Source organism: Meleagris gallopavo, chromosome 1 (assembly GCF_000146605.3).
Source record: "Meleagris gallopavo isolate NT-WF06-2002-E0010 breed Aviagen turkey brand Nicholas breeding stock chromosome 1, Turkey_5.1, whole genome shotgun sequence".
Lineage (NCBI taxonomy): Eukaryota > Metazoa > Chordata > Aves > Galliformes > Phasianidae > Meleagris > Meleagris gallopavo.
The window spans coordinates 126,411,173-126,419,247 of record NC_015011.2 but is presented as its reverse complement, the minus strand read 5'-3'; the positions used below and the strand labels follow the sequence as shown (position 1 = coordinate 126,419,247).

The following is an 8,075-nucleotide window of genomic DNA, read 5'->3' as shown; positions in this document are numbered from 1 at the left end:
AAAAAGCCAGGAATTTTTCTCTGAAGGAAAAAAAGAAAGAGAATAAAACAACATGTGTGCAGCTGTTATAGGACTCTATACAGTAATACAAACTTGATTCCAGATAGCTGAAAAGATAGCATTCCTGAAATTAACTAAAATGAACAAAGGCAGAGTGCCTGAAATTGCAGCTTGGGGAACAATGTGAACAATTCCTTGGGACTCAAGAAGTGAGAAACAACTGTGAAAAATGTTTTGAGGGCAGCTTTCCTGTGGGCTCATTTCTCCACCTCAGCAATTCCACATCTCTATGAGAGCCGCAAGGACATTGTGCCCTAAAAACCAGAGGGAGGATTCAACTGGCAAATTAAGACTGTATTAACTAAATAAGTGAGTACCCACAAGCTTAATTTCTGATAGAGATTTGGGGCAGGATCCAGTTGCCAAAAACCATGCCTCTAGTGCCATTTGAGACACTTTCAGACATCCAGAAGTTTTGTAGACGTAGGTCAGATGTTCAATAGTTGTAGCATCGTAGTCTCTAGTTTTCATACTGTGTTTTACCTGTATTTAGCAGATAGATAACATTTCTTTCTACCATCAGCATACAGCTGAATTAGTTGCCTCAGCTTCACATATATTTTGCTAAGAACATGTGAGTTGTAGTTGATTATTGATCATGTCTATGTGAATTTCATTTCATTCCAGAAAGACTCCCTCCTCCATTGAATGTCACAGCCAACTGTACTAGCAATCCAGGAGGTTGCATAATTACATGGCAACAACCCCTTCTAAGTCATGTGGAAAACGCAGATTGTTTTGAGTATGAAATAAACATACAAAACAAGGTAAAAACAATGTACTGGTTTGCATTTGGCACCATATCTAGCTAAACAACATGCAAATTCCTATTCTGGGTTTATTGACTTCTATTTGATAAGCTGTGGCATGTTCTACTGCTCCAGTCTTGCTGTTCTAGCTTACACTGCTTCTGACTTTTTTTCAAACTAATATATCATAGAATAAGAGAATCACAGATTCATAGAATGGTTTGGGTTGGAACGGGCCTCTAAAATGACCTAGTTCCAACCTCCCTTCTGTGGGCTGCTGCTCACTAAATCAGGCACTGGTGAGTGGAGGTACCAGGGATACCCACGTGGTGACAGCAGCTAAGACACATTCTGGAGGGGCCATCTGAGGCTAGGGAAAATACTACAAAGCAGCTGTAAGGGGCACTACAAGGCTAAGTGAAGGCAGCTCAGTAACACCTACCTTGTCCACAGCAGACCAATGACTTCCATCCATGTCCTAGATCAAGAAAGCTCGTCTGACAGTGAATAATGGGGAAATACTAATCTTTATAATGCATTATACACAACAGGTTTATTTTCTGAAATGAGACATTCCTTCCAATAACATTCTCTTTTTCATAATGCCAGCTGTCCTACTGACATTACATGTAAATGTTTCCTGGATCCCATCTTTTCTGGAATCCTTACCACAACCACTGCTGGTGATACTGCTTGCTAATTTTTACACCTATGCACTTCATCTTAAATATTTCAAAATGTTCAGGTTCTTCAGTCCATGTTAATGCTTTTTTTTTGTTGTTGTTAATTAAATTTTGATTGCATTGAATGTGTAAGTAAATATTCACAGTGATTTTGAATATGAATCACTCTAATGTCAAGGTGGGAGATGGACTCTTCTTCCAGTTGACTAGCGATAGGACAAAAGGGCATAGCATAAAGTTGTGCCAGGGGAGGTTCAGTTTGGATATTAGGAAAAATTTCTTCTCCAAAAGAGTGGTCAGCTGCTGGAATAGGCTGTCCAGGGAGGTGGTTGTATCACTGGAGGTGTTCAAGGAATGTTTAGATCAGAAAATCATAGAGTCACAGAATGGCTTGGGTTGAAAGGGACCCCAAGTATCATCAAGTTCCAACCACCCTGCCATAGGCAGGGCCACCATCTTCCATATCTTATACTAGACAGGTTGCTCAGGGCTCCATCCAACCTGGTCATGAACACCTCCGTGGATAGAGCATCCACAACCTCTTTGGGCAGCCTGTTCTAGGACCTCATCACTCTCTCTGTAAAGGACTTCCCTCTGACATCCAATCTAAGCCTTCCCTCCTTGAGCTTAAAACCATTCCCCCTTGTCCTATCACTATGTACCCTAGTAAAAAAGTTGATTCCTCTCCTTTATACAATCTCATTTTAAATACTGGAAGGCAGCAATGAGGTCTTATCATAGCCTTCTCTTCTCCAGGCTGAACAAGCCCAGATTCCTCAGCCTGTCTTAATAGGGGAGGTGCTCCAGCCCTCTGGACCTTCTCCAACAGCTCTACATCTTTCCTGTAGTAGGGGCCCCAGACCTGGATGCAGTACTCCAGATGGGGCCTCATGAGGGCAGAATAGAGAAGGACAATCACCTCCCCATCCCTGTTGGCCACTCCCCTTTCTGATGGAGCCCCAGATACCACTGGCCTCTCTAGCTACAAGAGCACACTGCTGGCTCAGGTTCAGTTTTTCATCCACTAGAACCCTCAGATCCTTCTTCTCTGCAGGACTACTCCCAAGGAGTTCTTCTCCCAGTCCATGTACATATCTGGGATTACTCCAACCCAAGTGCAAAACCTTGCACTTTGCTATGTTGAACCTCATGAGGTTCACCTAGGCCCACCTTTCAAGTTTGTCAAGGTCCCTCTGAATGGCATCCTTTCCTTTTAACATGTCAATTGCACCACTCAGCTTGGTGTCATTGGCAAACTTGTGGAGGGTGCACTTAAGCTCATTATTGATGCCACTGATGAAAATGTTGAAGAGCACCTGGGGGACACCACTTGTCACCAGCCTCCACCTGGACATAGTGCCATTCACCACAACCCTTTGGTTGTGACCATCCAACCAACTCCTTATCCACCAAAAAGTCTACCCCTCAAATCCATATCTCTCCAATTTAGAGATAAGGATGTGATGTGGGACCATGTCAAAGGCCTTGCATAACTCCATGTAAATGACACTGGTCACCTTCCTTTTGTCCATCAAGGCCATCATTCCATCATAGAAGGCCACCAGATTGGTCATGCATGACCTTCCCTTGGTAAAGCCGTGCTGGCTATTTTGGATCACCTGCTTATCCCTCATATGCCTTCTATGTTGTACTAAGGGACATGGTTTCATGGGGAAATATTGGTGGTAGGTAGATGGTTGGACTGGATGATCTTGGAGGTCTTTTCCAACATTAATATTCTATGTCCATCAGAGTTCAACTTGAAGGAAATAAATTTGTGGCTCATGTCAGTTTTGTGCTCTGTGTTATCAACCTATTGCAAAGTTATAGCCTACAATACTGCTACTTTAGAGGATTTTTTTTTCTTGGATAATTCAGATATACACCTGTTGGATGGGAGTGTGCATCGTATAGAGGCAAATACAGCTCACAGCCACTGACATAATTTATTTTCTTCCTTTTCTAAAACCACAGAATCACAGAATGGCCAGGGTTGGAAGGAACTTCAAGGATCATGCCTTTGCCACATACAGGGCCACCAACCTCCCCATTTAATACTAGACCTCGCTGCCCAGGGCTCCATCCAATCTAGTCTTGAACACCTCCAGGGACGGGGCATCCACAACCTCTCTGGGCAGCCTGTTTCAGCACTTCACCAAAATGAAACAGAGGAAGACAAAACTCTGAATAAAGTGTTATATTCTGGGATATTACTGGGGTAGAATCTCCATTTGTATTTCACTTATAATTTTAAAGTGAGAAACAGAGAAAAATAGAGGGGGAAATATATGATTATTTGACAAGAAAACAAACAAACAAAAAAATTGAGTTTGTCTTTGTTTTGCAGGACAAGATCCCAGAAGAGAAAAAAGATCCTCCCTTAATCGTAACTATTCTTATTTCAACAAATTTGTTCTTTTGCCTGTTTATCATGTAAATCACTGTAATATAGAATATAGCTGTCTCTGGAACTGTAGCTTTTCCATCAACAAAAGAAATTAGGAATATATTTTCCCATGGCAGCATCATGTGTCTTAATATTTCCCTTTTGGATGGGAACAGGGAGAACTTTCCTTGCATTTCAGAAAAGGTCACACTTTCCATTAATTTCACAAATAGATTTTAAGAGAGTTGTTGGCTTTTTTTCTTCTTCAATAAAAATTGGAAATATTCTTTTCATTGTGTCTTTTTCTGGACAAATAACACTGTAGTTCAGGACAGAGAGATGGGAGGAACATTGAGATCTTCAAAATGAATGAAACCCTTGCAAATGGGCAGTTCTCAGCCTTGCAAGCATCGTCGACTGCCTCCAGGCTCTGCATAAAGCACCACAAGGCCTGACAATCCATACCTGGTGTTGGATTATCTCAAAGGCATCAACTCTATTTGACAAAAAGAGACTCTATTCAGGGAAGTCTTTGCATGATTTGCTTCTCCAGTTTCAGCTTTCTGTCCTGTTTTATATTTGTTAGGGTATATACATGACAAAGAAAACAAGATATCCTTAACAGAAAAAATTTAAGTAGCAACAAATTCCAAAAAACATCTTTAAATTCCAAAAGTCAGTGGTAGGATGAACTAATGGGTAACAAGGTTTAACATTTGGGGGAAAGATCATCTAACCCTTTACCTGCAAAGTCATAAAAATAAGTTTCATTTGCAGAATTTGTATCAGGAAATTATAACTCAAATTTTATTAATAGTTGCCGATGGAGTGAATTACAGCTTCTAACTCTGATTGCAGGTAGCTGAAAACAAATATGAATTCAAAAGTTACAACGCAGAAAAAAAAAGCATTCTGAAAATCAGAGCACGTGGAAAAAGAAGATGTTCTGTAAACAGAAAGTGGGGGGAATGGAGTGACCTTATAGAGTTCGGTAAGACTGAAATATTCTGTAATCTAGGGTAGGTTTGGGGATTTTTTCTGTATTAATGTGTTTGCAAACTCTTCTCTCTCACGCTCACAGACTGGAGTAAAATCTTAATTCTCACTCAGTGACATGGAAGGAGCAGGGTAAAAATTATTAATGTAGATGAAGCGCTCACATCCTATGGCAACAGATGCTGGTGGCCCATGAGTAACTGCAGCTGTGACTCAGACAGGAGGATCACAGGAAGGTGTACCCAAACTGTTTTCTGTCAGAAGTTCTGAAAGTCCTCTTAAATCTTCAAATTCATAGAATCATAGAATGGCCTGGATTGAAAAGAACCACAATGATCATCTAGTTTCAACCCCCTGCTATGTGCAGGGTCGCCAACCACCAGACCAGGCTGCCCAGGGCCACATCCAGCCTGGCCTTGAATGCCTCCAGGGATGGGGCATCCACAACCTCCTTGGGCAACCTGTTCAGTGCTTCACCATGCTCAAATTCCTCTTCTTCCTTCTGAATCTTCCTATTCCCTCCTTGTTTGACATTCCTTTAACAGTCCCACCTCTAACCTGACTTTTCATTTCGTTTCTCCTCATTGTCTGGATTTTTTATTTTTCTCCGCAGTTTAAACGTTCAGAATGTTCCAAGGTACATTAAATGCATCTGAACTTTTGAACAAAGTTCTGTAAGATGCCAAGTGGAAATCCTTTGGATGACTCAAGAAGTTCAGGTGCAATTGGAGTTAAAGCTTTCTGGCAGACCGCTGACATTTCTCTCTTATATGTTTCAGGTGGAGAGAAAGATTACTTTATTTCTGTGATTTTACTTCTGATAGCACTCGGAACAATCCTAGTGACGCTGCTCCATTATTGCCTTTGCAAGAGGTAAACCAACCTTCTTAATGCAGGAATTCTGATGAAACATCACTCCTACCTGCACAACCTTGAAGAATCTGATCAATCTGATCAATGTAATTCAGGATTACCAGCAGTATGGTTTTGGATGGCAGTGTGGCACACTATGGGGAGACAAATTGTTAGACTTAGTGAGTCGTTCCACCAGATCCTGAAGAAAAACATTTTTTGTCTTTATTTCAAAGCTTTTCACATTATTTTAAAATTACTGACTTCACACAGTACCAGAATTGAGAACAGGGAATTGAGACAGATGAATGCGTCCTTACTTTGATCAAACTTCTTGTTTAGTGGTAAAGGATATTTGTGTCAGGTGGGTTATTTTAAGTCTTGCTTAATAAATCATTTATTGTAACTTCAGTCACAAAGTAAGCTGAGTTACCCAATGGAGCAGTGTAAAAATAGTTAACCCTCAGCCAACATTCAGAGCCTTTTCCTTCCTCTCATTTAGCGATCTATAAGGCAATAAATAGCACTCTTAAGGTTTAACACAGGATTTGCTGTGTTGCACCACTAGCATTTTATTTACAATCCCATTTTCTATCCAAAGGTATTGCAGTTCAAAAAGAATATTTCCTCCTATCCCACAACCAAGAGGCAAATTTGATGTGACAGCTGAGGAAGATATCCAGGTACGTACATCTGTTCAATCAGATTGGCTAACTGTAACCTACCATAAGCTGCAGGCATGAAGAATTGCTGTGTAAACATGAGATCCATATTAGGTCCATTAAAAACTGATTTGGTCTTGTGCAAAGTTAGTTGTGTCCTATGTAACTGCTGAGTATAGCAGTTATCTTCTGTGTATTCTCAGCCATATTTTACAGTTAAAATTGACAGTTAATTGTGACCCTGCACATAGCAGGGGATTGAAACTAGATGATCATTGTGGTCCTTTTCAACCCAGGCCATTCTATGATATGATTCTATGATACACAAAGCAAGTAGATGTGGTTCTCGAACTGTTGCATGGGCACAGTTGCAGGCAGCAGCTGACCAGCAATAACTGCCAGAGTTCAAGTGAAGTTCAATTTCATAAACACCAAGGCTGTGAAGATCATTTTCAGGTCTCTTACCTGTCTGACTCTCCTTTGTCTAATTCAGTCTTAAAAATGAATTTTATCTCCTTTCCCAGACCCAATTTATACTTGACCGCTGTAATTCTTCAAAATGGATGAAGTTAAAATGTGTTATCCAAGGAGTTTCTTCACTGAATAACAGGGCTATCCCTTCCAGTACATTTATGAACTATTTTGAAATATACACATCCCTTTCCTGATTCTGCTTTCTGAAGCTTACATTTCATCATCTTGTCCCTACTTGCTCTCATGACCTTTCATATTTACTGTTTGTCCCGTTTCTGAAGACTTATCCCTGATCGCTGAAAGATCTCATGACTTACAACCCTAAATGCGCTGTACTGAGTTCATAGTTGCTTCTTTAAAGCTTATGTTAAACTACCGCTTGGTTTCCTTTTCAGATTTGGGTTAGATCCTACCAACCAACTCGTTTCATTAGAAAATTTGTATTCCTACAATCATCTACTTTATTTCAGTGTTCTTTAACTTTTGGTCATCTTGCCCATCCCTTTCTTTGCAAACATTTCTTATGTATCAAAATAGCAAGACCAGGGTGCCTTTAGAACTGTGTATTTAATGTTTTTAAATGTTTTCTGTGAACACCAACAATTAACCTTTAGTTTATTGTATGTTAAAGGCTATTCTTTCCCCCCTCTTCTTAGACAGAGAATGTGCTTCTATCTCAAAAAAGTTGTACTGAGGAAATAACTGTGATTGAAGAGATGACCTAATCTTCCAGAAGGAAAACAGATTTGGATGCAACACAAAAAAAATCACCCAACCTCCTAATAATTTCCAATTATTTACGGTGTTCTTCACAGCATGGACTAGAAACGAGCATCAATGAAACTATTTCACCACATTAAAAAAAAAAAAAGTTTACTTTTCCTTTTGTTCAGAAGCAATGCCTGGCAACCAAGCTCCTCCAAAAACGCGTGCTGTGAAGATTTGCTTAAAAGTTGCTGAGATTCTTTTCACCATCTAAGACAAAGCCCTTCATCAACAACATAACAGAAATGTGGTATAATTTCTTCTGTTCATTGCTGGAGAAATTATTTCCTGAATTAGGAGTAGTGCTACAGAAAATCAAAATGCTATTTCCCCAACTTAACATTTTATATATATACACTCCAAGAATTTTCTGGAGCAGAAAGTAGCTAAAAGTTGCTTTCTGCCTTGTAACCCTGATACCAAACGTTTAAAATATGAACCTTATGCA

The 8,075-nt window shown here is 40.0% G+C and overlaps 1 long non-coding RNA gene across 2 annotated transcripts; it reads left to right on the top strand.

Moving 5' to 3' along the window:
* The first annotated feature begins 21 nt into the window (after positions 1–21).
* LOC104916158 lies at positions 22–8,075 on the top strand. Of its 2 annotated transcripts, XR_002121464.2 has the most exons (6): positions 39–827; positions 3,840–3,878; positions 4,737–4,869; positions 5,654–5,747; positions 6,328–6,409; positions 7,519–8,075. It is a non-coding gene; the product is annotated as an uncharacterized LOC104916158 (long non-coding RNA). The 2 variants fall into 2 exon arrangements; XR_796546.3 differs by having other exon boundaries at positions 22–827; positions 3,840–4,869.